The sequence below is a fragment of the Eptatretus burgeri genome, chromosome 10 (genome assembly GCF_056783735.1).
Source record: "Eptatretus burgeri isolate ZD-2024b chromosome 10, Ebu_testis_v1, whole genome shotgun sequence".
NCBI classification, from domain to species: domain Eukaryota; kingdom Metazoa; phylum Chordata; class Myxini; order Myxiniformes; family Myxinidae; genus Eptatretus; species Eptatretus burgeri.
This window is the reverse complement of record NC_140970.1, coordinates 42,598,978-42,611,908: the sequence shown is the minus strand read 5'-3', so window position 1 is coordinate 42,611,908 and position 12,931 is coordinate 42,598,978. Positions and strand designations below refer to the sequence as shown.

The 12,931-nt window shown below is 43.8% G+C and overlaps 1 protein-coding gene across 3 annotated transcripts in view; it reads right to left on the bottom strand.

Annotated features, from left to right (window-relative positions):
• LOC147018412 (putative G protein-coupled receptor 153) overlaps positions 1-12,931 on the bottom strand; it is a 128,076-nt gene that overhangs the window by 73,248 nt on the left and 41,897 nt on the right. The gene's annotated exons all lie outside the window — the stretch shown is intronic.

Below are 12,931 nucleotides of genomic sequence, written 5' to 3'. Positions count from 1 at the left end.
ATGCAGGGGGAGGCTTCAATGTGTGTCGTCTGTCAGATGGACATTAAACTGGATGACCCATGGTTCCAGCAGTGATCGATGAAGATGGCACGTATGCTTCAGGAAGAGTTGGTGAGTTATTCCTGGATTTTGAACAAATTACAAATTACAAATTACAAATTACAAATTCCTGCCCAAATCACCTTGAGTCGAACATTCGGCCTGGCCAACCGGTTCATGAAAGATTGGCCACAACAGTTCCCAGACTGATGCCCCTCCCTATCCCCCTACCCCTCTAACCTCCCCCCTCCCACCAAGTAGATGGGAATAATTGGAACCGTTTAAAGAAGAAGTCGGCATAGTAGATGTGGCTCAGAAGATGTCATAGAAACTGATTTTTCTTATCCTGAGAAACGTTGCAATACTGATGATTAACATGTCCCCATATTTGGCAATTGTATTGAATACACTGTACTGCACAATGTTTTTGTGTTTTTGCTTCACCATAGGTTGGCATCCATGGGGAGGAGGAAATTCCTCCTTAATAAATGCCCCACTGAGGGCAGTGAGATCATTGTGACGTCGCTGGTACCCCGAGTAACCTCGGAAGGGACAAGGGCCGTATTTCAGGCGGAGCCAGTGGAGCATGTACTCCAGGCCCTCCACAAAATGTGGGCCTCCACATTTTTGTGAAAAAAATTTTTTTCTTTAAATAAATACCAACAATCTCCATCCAATTTTAAAAATGGGAGGAGTTTTCATGAAATCAGGAATTTTGTCAAAAATAAAGAAAAATGAAAAAAATCACTCATAGAGTGACAACTTGGTGAAATGGAACGGCACTTGGGAGGGCACAAACCTCTGCCAGGCTGAATAGTTTACATTTTGTGTGCCACTTATAGATTGGTTCTGAATCTGGACCTTAACCAATATCAAATCGGCTTGTTCTTGTCACCTAACCACCTCATCCACCGAGTTTTGTCTAAACTCATCCAGAACTTTTTGAGATATCATGCTATATATTGTTTTTGGCCCCATCTCTCAATGGTGAAGAATCACTTTAAAAATTCTCTTATCTGGATCTGGATTAGGATGTTCTCCAAAATTAAGCATTGCTGTCCTTGGCTGGCCACCTACACACACAAAAATTTTCAAAACGATTGCTTGAAAACTGTGGCCAGAAATCGTGACAGACAGACAGACAGACAGACTACAGACCAACATACTTGGTGAAGTTATTTTTCACCAAGTAAAAAGTTCTAAAATGTATATTGACTGCGTGTTCATTTTAATAAAAAGATCGAAGCTCTGTAAAGGATGCGTGGGTTTCAGTATGGCTTTACAGGTGGAAAAGCAGCCCAAGTACCGGCGAAGCGTCTTGAAACACACTGTAAGTGTTATCAAGTTTATCACGGAGTGCAGGCTTGCGCTTAGAGGCAACGATCAGATTATTGGGTCGCGAGCAAATGGGAACTACCTTGGGATGATGGAACTACTGGCATAGTTTGACCCATCCCTAGATGAACACATTAAGTTGAATGCTAACACTGCAGGTGGGCATAAAAACTATCTGTCGTCCACAATTTGTGAAGAGCTCATTAACGTCATGGGCCCCAAGCACAGTGGCTGTGTTTTCTCATGGCTAACATTCTTGTGTTGTGTTGTGTTGTGTATGTTCGTCTGTACGTCCAGGTGTGTGTGGCTGCTCCTTGAGGAGCCTTCGATCTTGTAAATAAAAAAAGCTGTACATTCACCTGTGTATAAAGTCTTGTAGTGGGGCAACTTAGCATAACAATTGTGCATTTTGTGAGGAAAACACCAAATTTGGCACACTAGTAGCCTATCATATTATGAACAGATTTGGATATTGGGCCATCTCAAATTCAGCCGCTGATGGCTGTGGCAGCCATTTTCCACTGCCATCAAAAATTTTGAGATGGCCCGATATCCAAATCTGTTCATAATATTGTTGCGGTTGTGGAAATTCGCAAACCACCATTCAGGTCCCGTAGGTGAGATATCTCTGTAAGTACATGTGTAGTTAGCCCCAAACCCGTTGTTTAGAGGGAATAAATGTGATTCATTCGGGCTGCGACACTTTGAGATAGCCGTTTTTCTGTTCTATCTTTATTTTGAACCAACCACGCTCCAACCATCACACAACAACAACAACGCCAACAGCCACGATCTTTACCTTCACAACTCGCTCCCGCAAACATCGCATCACCGCCATTCCAAACGGCACCATGGCCATAAACAACCACCATAAACCCTCCACCACCTTCACCTCTCTCCTTCTGCGGCCATTCCCGCACCACCTGTGAGCACCGAGCGACGGGCTGTCCTGGGCTCGGCCAAGACACGCGCCGAGCCGCGAGTGCAAAATGCGGCCTTTCCGAGGAGAATTCGGATCAGGAATGCTACACGCCCACTTCTGATCCGTCCAATCAGCAAGCGCGGGGCGGTTTGGCCCCGCCTCCAGGCGCGTCTGTGTGGAATCAAGATATGCAAATTCTAGGATCAGGGGAGATTCACACCCCTTTTTCTCCGTCCAATGGGCGAGCGTGGCCCCGCCCCCGAGCTCGTTCTGATCGGGAAATTTGCATATGGGTTCTCCTGCCAGCCTATAAAGCGCCGAGCGCAAGGCGAATCTGGGCAGAGTCAGTTTTGGAAGAGCGGAGAGTGGCAGAAAAGGCAGAGTCAGTTTTGGAAGAGCGGAGGGTGGCAGAAAAGCGAAGAGAGTTTTGGGGCAGAGAGAAGGAAGAGTTGTTGCGCAGGAGTTGTTGTTGCGAGGCAGTTGGAGCGCGGAGTGGAGTCGGGAGGCGAGGGCGTCCAGGTAGTTTGCTGCAGTCGGCTGAGGAGAATTGGGGGAAGAGTCCGAGGATTTCGGGTCCGAGGCAAGGAAGACAGCGGTCGGCGACGAGGTCGCGGTGGAATCGCTCGTCACGGGACCCAAGAAAGCCAGCTATACTCTTTCCCCAGAGCATCAACAATTCCCCCCCCCCCGTTTTTTTCCCCCCGCGCTGAGATAGTGCGAAAAGGGGGCCCCGCTCCCACCCCACTCCAAGCGGTGCCAACGAAACCCGCGAAGGAGCACGAAGACGGGGCACCGCCGCGCTGCCACATTCGCGGCTCATCACGAAGACGTGGGTAGGACCCACTCGGTCTCGCGGACCTAACCGCTCTTTCAGGTCCCGCGCAAATATTGGCCCACAGGCTCCGTCTGCCCCCTTGTCTTTGAGGGTGGCCTTTTCTTTTGCTTTTGGAGTAAATGTGTGTCGGCGCCATCTGTGAAGTAAAACTGTTTAAGTGTTGCCGTGTGCTTGCGTAGTCGGTAGTATCTCGACGTCATTGTTCCTTTTGTAGCATTTGATATATGTGCATTCTGTTTGGCTGTAGATGTGTGCTCTCAGTGTGCCGCGGAATAAATGTGCATCATGTTGAACTGTTTTCCCGTTTCGCTTCATATTTTCTTTAATTGAATCTCCATCTTGCTTCACGTAAAGGGTTGGTAGTGGGCTTAATACGCCCGATAATTAATCGGAAGCATCGAGGCCGACGATAACACCGCTCGGTTATCCCGATAGTACGGAACGGATCGCTTAAGCGGCCCGTGTCTGGAGTCGACCTGCGGCGAGGTGCGATCGCCCGGTCCACCAGCCGCGTGGGTACTTAGGTAGGTCGAGTTTGGCGAACAACCCTATCCCACGCGGGTGGCCGATTGGCACGATCGTGGTGAGGCCGAAAGGCCCACCCGTGACTGGCTCCCGGCGTTAGTCCGAGAGGGTCACGACAGAATTGTCCGTCTGGTGGGTGACGTGCCGCGATTCGTCACGTGGCCGTTCGCACGCCGGCGGGCGCGAATTCGCAACAATATGATAGGCTACTAGTGTGCCAAATTTGGTGTTTTCCTCACAAAATGCACAATTGTTATGCTATATTTAGCTAAGTTGCCCCACTCGTGTGACTCAGGGATAATCCCACTATTCTAAATAGTTTACCACTACATTTTTTGCAGGAGGAGGTTTTTTGCAAACTTGGTACATGTACATTATATTATTATGGGTTCTACGACCTTAACCCGTGAAGTAAATTGGGATATCCCACATCACAGCCCAAACCTGAGAAGTAAACCAGGCTATCTCACATCCTAACCCTAACTTGGGAAGTAATCCTGGCTATCCCACATCCAGGGCCAAATTGAGCTAAGTGCACTTAAGTAATCTTTCAAAGTCCAATGCACATATGGTGTTGATTACAGTCCTGAACAAAATGCTTGAAGCTGATGCTGATAATTTATTCAATGGGATTATAAGTGAGAACTTGAACTTTGGATCCCTCTTTTAGCAAAATTTTAATTATGTGGTGTAACCCACTTTACCTCTGAGGGGCTCAATTAGTGCACAATCAGAGTGCTTTACTCAACTCTCACAAAAATGTTGTTTCAATGCAACACTGAAATCAAATTACTCATCAATTCAGAAGTTTCATTACATTTCAGCATTACAAAACTGCTCATTTCTCAGATCAAAGGATGTTACTGATGTTATCATGTGGATAGGGAGTCATGTCAGTCCTATTAATAAATAGCCGATTGGTTGAGAATCTGTGATGGTAAACTCTACCTATTATTGGCAACTGAGGCGTCTGAGTCTTGGAATGATGATTCACTATTGGGTTACACAGAAAACTGACAAAACTCCAATTGATGGTGAAGGATGACGTTCTCACAGAACTGCAGACACCTGTACATGACAGGCTTAAGAAGATGGTATGCAGAACATGAACACAATATTCTGTCAGCACAACAATGATGCACACACTGATTACCTAGAAGAGAAATATCTAAGGGGTAATAGGACTTTTCTCATCTCCTTCATCGTCCCAGAGGTCTAATTAATACTCAGAACTATGATGACAGCAACACTTTTCCAGAAGGAAGCTTCTCACAGGGGAGTGATGCCCCACATTAGGATCCTAGCAGTGGCATGATGCCTGCGAGGAAAGAAAAGGTTCATGCACCAGAAACCATGGAAACATGTCTTGTGATCACTGTGTAATGTCTGCAGAAACGGGTGAGCAGACGTACGTTTTACATTCCGGTCACTCCGTTTGAAGGTCGGTTGCTTCGAATTGCCCTTTGATATTCACATTGCATGACTCACATGATTTGTTTCCGAACACAAAGCCTTACACAGGCTTTATCTTCAATGGCACGACAGATGAGTCTTCATGGCAACCTCCCCTTTCATTTTCTGGTAATGACACAGCAGCAATTGCAAAGTACACTTTGTCTTCGCAAATCTTGAGCGTGTGTCCATTTATTCGTCTGTCCTGCATATCAACAATTCGCAATTCAAGCACCTCCATTTCACATTTGGAAACGTGGACAGGGTTAGTAATTCCAGGGCTGGCGGTGTTTCCAAATATATCTCAAGTAGGCCTACAATGGAGTCCAATTTCACTGAACTATAAATAGAGCCTTCACCGCATGCGGTAAAAAGCTATTGTTAGAGGCAGAGCAAAACAGCACAGGTACACTCATTATATACCAGAAAAGAGAAGCATGAACCGAGAAGTAAAGATGACAAACAAGCATGCTTCATGAAAATCACAAACAATTATGCATGAACATCACGCGGTTGTAATCATTCCGAGGTGCCTTACAAAAGTTAAGAACAATGGAAGCTGATTATTCATAATTCTAGGCCAGTGGTCCCCAACCTTTTTATCCCACGGGCCGCATTCACTACTCCCAAGGATGTTGGGAGCCAGAAAAAAATTGATGCATTTTATTGTTTTATTGATGCAAATTGATTTGATTCCTCCCGGCGGTTAATCGGCAGTGGCCGGCAGCGGCATTGTGCAAGGCTTTTCAGGTCACGGCGCCGGCCGGCAGTGGCATTGTGTAAACCCTTTAAAATTGCTCCATGAAAATGTGTTTTGATTGGAAAGTCCTCGCGGGCCGCAGTATAGGGCTCCGCGGGCCGCATGTTGGGGACCAATATTCTAGGCAGAAACTTTGATGCCACATCAGTCATTATCAACAACGATCAGAGGATTGGAGGGATAATACGAAGTTTTTTTATGCATTTCAGCTGTGCCAAGGGGGCATCGAACTACTATTATAAAATAGTTAACTTTCTGATTCAAATACTTACTCAATTAGTATCCAACAATTCAAATAGGATCCATTTGAGACAACAGAAAATCACCAATTCAAATAGAGTCCGGTTCAAACAATCAAATGTCAACAATTCAAATTGGGTCCAATTCAGACAATGAAATGCCGACAATTCAAATAGGGTCCAATTCAGACAATGAAATATATTACTAAAACAAGAAGCATCCCTCCATGTATCCAGCACGTTGTTGTTTTTTTTCCTAACGGGTTCCTGCTGTCATACAATAACAAAAATGGTGTCGTTGGAAAGCTAATAATCAATTTACTTGGAACAAAAATGTGTCCGTTTAAGCACAAAGATGCCCATTTTAAAAGTCGTCCTTTCCAGGAGGGAAGAGCAAGAAGCAAGACCTTGAGCTTTAACGTAGCGGTTCCAATGATGTGAGAGCAGGAACCCTTTTAGAATGAAACGTGATAGACAAAGAAGGAGCAAACAAAATTATATAGAGTAATATTTCTCGCAGAAGTAGAAAAATATCTAATAGTACATGGAAGGAGCATACAAACAACCACAGCCATGATGACAGCAACAACAACAATTAATACGTGTTGTAAAAAAAATCCTCTTGTTTACATATTTCCCTTCATTTTACATCCTCATTGAGTCTCAATCACATGCAATATGTTTGTGAAGTGAAACTTGCTGGGTTTTTTTTAAATTAAACCGGTCAGTGAGGCAATGAGTAGGCACTACTGGTGTCCCCAATTCAAATACACCTCTATTTTTAGTTTAAGCTGCTGCTTCTACAATGTCGCCTTTTGATTACTCAGTTATACTGAATAGTGCATCACTTGGATGTATGACAACTAAGATCCAGGCTTTCAATGACATATTGGATGCTGCTATCCTGTCTGTGCCTGTTTGTGGTGAGGATGTTGGGGTCACGGAGAGATTTGCTTACATTGGCAGTGATATTCATGTCTCTGCTGGCTGTGAATTTTAGAGGTCAACAGACGTCTGGGTCAGGCCTGGGGAGTCATGGATTCACTGGATCATGGGGTGTGGTGCTGCCAGTACCTGTGCAGGAGGACTAAAGTCCGATTCTTCAGGTCCTTGGTGCTTCCAGTCTTGCTCTATGAATGGGAAACTTGGACTCTGACCAGGGATCGTAGAATGAGATTTAATTCCTTTGGTACCAGGTCTCTTCGGAGAATCCTTGGCTTATGCTGGTCAGACTTTGTGTTCAACAAGCGGTTGCTGAGAGAGACTCAAATGAGATTTGTTGCCTGCATCGTCTGTGAGCGTCAGTACAGTTGTGTGGACATGTGGCTCGTTTTCCTGATGCTGATCCTGCTCACCAGATTCTTTCAGCGAAGGAGCCTCATGAGTCGAGGAGGCCAATGGGCAGACCACGTGCCTCGTGGTTGCAGCAGGTTGATCGGCATATCAAGGAGATGGGGATGGGCCTGGCATCTGCCTGGGGGATGGCCAGACAGAGGCCCCTGGAGTACCGGTGGAAAGTGGACGCAGCGACGCGCTGCTTCGGCACATGCTCCCATACCTGACCTGACCTGACAATTAAAACCATCGTACATTTTACTTGTACTACTTTATTGTACTCTGCGCTAATCTCGGAGTTCCGAATAACTCACATCTACAATGAACAGAGTAGCACAAAATTGAACAAAACAAGGGAAAAAAAAGACATGAAATGTCATAGCTCCCATTTTAGTAATTTTGCTGTACAAAGTTAAATGGCTAGTCCTTATTTATTTATAACTAAAATGGCCACCAGTCTAGCAGTTGGCCATCTTTGATCAGATCGCAAAATAAAGTTAGGTGCAAGTGTAGGACCGTGTACTGTGTTTGTGCCAAATTTGAACAAAATCGGATCACTCATGTCCGAGAAATGGTTGGTGACGCATTTAAGTAACAAAACGGCCATCTTGGATCTAATCTAAAAAAACAAAAAATGACGTGCATATTGAAGTCATCATTCATTATCTGTGTGCCAAGTTTGAACAACATCGGTAAATACATTTCAGAGAAATGGTTGAGGACGTATTCAACTTCGGGGTTTAAAAAAAAAAAATTTACAACTAAAATGACCGTCAGTCAGCCATCTTTGATCGCATTGCAAAACAAAATCATGTGCGTATGTATACCAACACGTGTTGCCTTTGTGCCAAGTACGAATAAAATTGGTCCATACATTTCTGAGATATGGTTGCAGATGCAATCACGCACGGACACGCAAATCGAGACCAAATCCGTAAGCCCCCCCCCCCCCCGTTTCAGACGAAGCCCAACAATGCTAATAAAATGAAAATATTTGATCACCTGTAAAAATGATGCCAATGGACTCGATAAATTTGCAGTTCAATCCATTATGGAGAATGCTGCTTGATAGGCCAAAGGGCAAAGCTATCACAGAGGCATGAACTACACTTGCATCCCGTCAATTGACCGAGATTGACTCGAAGATTTCTGCACATTCAGCACATCTGTTATTGTAATGCAAGCTGAATGGGATCTGATCAATAAAACAAGGCAATGATGGGGGCAATAAACAGGAAGTTTTGAGCAGTTACTGCATTATAGAGTCTCGGTTTTTAATTATATGTCCATATTGTTTTTGGAAGGCAATTGTGCACACCATCTCGGAGGTGATAGATTTTTTTTTTTTCAATGGCAAATAAACCCCCAAGTGCCAATAATTGTGACCTGGAGCAGTCACACTTGATGGGCCAAGATGGCGAAACAGCATGTTCAATGTTTGTTAACCATTGAGCTCATTACACAGTCGCACCCTCAAAGTTGAATACTCGCCAAAAGGATGAAGCATGATAGCAAAAGAACAAACAGCAATACAACAGCTGCATCAACCCCCGTACACACCACTGTACTGTATTACAGCACATGTACCACATTGTGATCTGATGTGTCTCTCATGTCATTGAGAAATGATAATTTTCTAAGTCTATGCACTGACTACTGTAGTGATACTGATTATATATAAGCAGGTATCTGATAATGTAAAGGGAAGTTTAGGTTGAATATGGTAAAGTTTATGGTTACTGCTGGTATTAAGGAAGTTGTTCAGCACTGCATTCTTCTTGAAGTTTCCCATTTCAGTTCATGCTGGAGTTATGATAAACCCCTATTTGTTTTAGAGATTTTTAGATCCTCGTGGAGGATCTCTAAGTCTTACTCACGTTGTTGTTCTTCATCATCTTCTTGTGCACTTTTTTTGTTTCACAGCCGACAATTTTCATCGAAACTTCCTGAAACTTGGCATATATATGTAAAAATTCCCTGCGCAGACAGTAACCATCTCCGATTTTGAAAATTCCTCTGAGAAAAAAAAGTTATGACGTCAAAATATCTCCACTAATGGAAATCGGCTAAAAAATTATCTCCGAAACTAGGCAAGCTTTTTGAATTCTGTTTGCGGGAATCGAACAGGGCAATAGCAGAGATGAATTACCGCACATATGATAGATACATCACTATGACGTCATATCAATTTTTATGATGTCATTCCTATTTTTTGACATTTTTTTGTTTCACAACCCAGAGTTTTCATCGGATCTTCGTGAAACTTGCCATGTATATGCAGAAAGCCCACGCGCAGGCAGTAACCATCTCCGATTTCGGAAATTCTTCCTAGAAAAAAAGTTGACGTCATAATAGCGCCGCTAATGGAAATCGCCTATACCATTATCTCCGAAACTATGGAAGCTGTTTGAATTTTGTTTGTGGGACTCAAGCCGGGTATTAGCACAGATAATTTATCCCAAACCTGACACATCACAATGACGTCATATTCGTTTTTATGACGTCATCATTAAGAGGACGAGGATCTTAGCTCATTTGAGCTTGTTAACCTCATTCCCAACCCCCCCTCACACCATTACTCCATACATGCCCTTTCCCTACCCCTCCCAAAACATATTTCCTTTCTCTCTTCCACTGCACCTATAACCCCCTACCTTGCTTTCTCTTATCATCATTTTTAAAATTCCAATTGTCATATTCCCAGTCCCAGTCATAAATAGGCTTTACTCGATTGCATTGAAATCCGTTTCACACTTCCTGGGAATGTGTTATGTATGTTCATTCAGTGTGCCTCTCTATATTCATGTCCCTGAACGTCTTCATCTCCACAGTTTTTGGCAGTAAAGGAATCTCTTTTTCACATTTTATTTGTTCCATTTTTGCCTCATATTGCAGTTCCTTTCAGCTGGGGGTGTGCCAAGCTGTAGTCCGCAGCCATATGGAATCTGTTCAAGGAAATGTAGAATCTGGGTCAATAGACAGGAAGTTTTGAATGCCGTTTGGCGATTTTATTTGTTTTAAACAGCAATCCCTGGTGTTCAACAGGGCAATTCACTGCAAGAGTTTCAATATGGGCGAGGCAGATAAGGGAAGCACCATCATGTTCTTGATGTTTTGTGGAGAGTTCTCGTTTTGTCGAGTTCAAACTTGATGTGCTTATCTGCTTTTAACGACCATTTCTTTGATACAGTGTTGAACTGCATTCCAAATTATTGCCATTCACTCACTGGCAATGTAATGGCAAACCACCCATGGGAATTTTAAACCAGGGAATTGTTTCAGCAGCTTTCTTTTCTATCAGAAATAGTAGTTATCAGATTAGTCCTGCCCAACTGATGAGTTAACCAAACACCATGTGGCCCACAAGACGATGACAGATTTCCTTTATTTTCCGGTTGATAAGCAGTGATCAATTGTTAAGGCCCGGTCACACCTTGACGTTTTAGCCAACGTATGCCGATTTTTGAATTTTTTTTCTAAAACGCTGGCACACGTTGAATACGTTATGGGTAAGTTTTGATAACATTGAGAGCACGCTGAAAAACACTGCCATACGTCGTTGTACGCTGGCTTTAAACGTTGTACTTTTCGGTTGTCCTCAAATGTTTTCATACTTGAAATTTCACGACGTATGCCGGCGTATGACTCACACGTTCCGCTACGCTGGCCACAAGTTGTATGCACGGTCTGCGATCGTTGACAGACGTCAACACATGCTACTTTTAAGTTAATCATAAGTTGAGACACGCCGAGGTAATGTTTAGCGTACCCGAAACTTATTTCTAACCTATGATTAACGTGTTGTTGGCACGTTACGCGATCGTTGCCACACATCGACAGACGTTACTTTTAAGTTACTCATAGGCTGAAAGACGTCGGTATAATGGATCGTCCTTGCGTCAGCGTCCACGGCCACGGCCAGGACACTTATTTGCAGCATTCTTCAAACTTTTCTTCGGCATGACGAGGATGTTCACACTTCGATGTCTAGCTTGGCTATGATTCCAATTATCCATTGGCAGCGTCTATTTAAAATAGTCGAGTTTGAGCGTTTTAACAAGTTCAGAAGAAACGCTTCAAATTTCAAAACCTCAGCATCAAAAAACAAAGGCGAGTGACAGCAATTTAAATCGTTCATTGTAAACAATGAAAATGGCTGAGTGGTACCGTTTAAAAGTCATTGAGTGTAAAAAAAATCCAATTGTTGAGCGCAAGCATCTACTTTCAATAGTGGAGATGCAGCCATTTAAATCGTTGAGTGGCAGCCTATGAACCTACCCGTGGACACGCGGACGCAAGGAGGATCCATCATAACCCACACCCTCCCCCTCACACTCACCTACTACTGCCAACATGAACAAACTACTACTAATACTAATACTAATACTAATACTGATACTGTTACTGCTGACATGGACATCGACTCAAAAAGGAACTCGAAAACACTGTTGGGTTCCCCTTTTATGAACACCATTTTTATATACCAATTCCCAAATCCGCTGGGAACACGTCTTTATATGGCAGTTGTAACCTAGAAACACGTTCATTTTTTTTTTTGTCGACCGGAAGACGTCATTGGAATACGTCTACATACGTCGATGTGTGTTGGGACTACGTAAAGAATTGGTTCAAAGCACATTAAACATAAGTTAGAAATAAGTTTCGCGTAAAAAAAGACATTACCGCGACGTGTTTCGACTTATGAGTAGCTTATAAGTAGCCTTTGTGGACGTGTGTAAGCGTCCGCATATCGTGTGTAAAACCTATCCCCATCGCATGCGGAACGTGTGTCATACGCCGAGTACGTCATAAAATTTTGAACATGTTTAAAATTTCTTGACGTACTCTACTTACTAGGACGTATGATAGCGTACTTTAGCGTTCTACTCACGTATACCAAACTTACTCATACCGTATTTGACGTGCCCCAAGGTTTTAGACACATTTTTCTTAGGTCGGCAAACGCTGGCAAGATCGCCAAGGTGTGACCACGATGTTGACACTTCCATTTCTCCGGCAGTTATGATTCGAATCGTTGTGCGTCAGCCTTTTAATAGGCTACGTCACGACATCGTCGGCGATGCGTGCAACGCGCTATGCCGAAGTTAGACTATTGTTGGGCATCGGTTGTGTAGGCCGACAACAGGTCAGCATTCGTTGGTATAAGTTAGCTATAACACAACGAAACGTTCTGTGTCCATTACTAATATGTTATGCATACGACCAACTCGTTATGAATATGTCCGAATCTTAAAAAAAAAACATCAAAAGTTCAACGTCAGCCAGCGTTTTCCATCCATCCATTAGGACCATACTCTGTGCAGAGCGTTGGTGCCACCGAAGCAGTCTCCTTGGCTATTGGGAACAATCCTGGATGGGTCGCCACTCCGACACAGTATACCAGCATGCTGGCACTCATTTTGCCGACCTCGGAAGGATGACAGGCAGAGTCAACCCCACCTGGTGTTAATTCAACAGCTGAGCAGGAT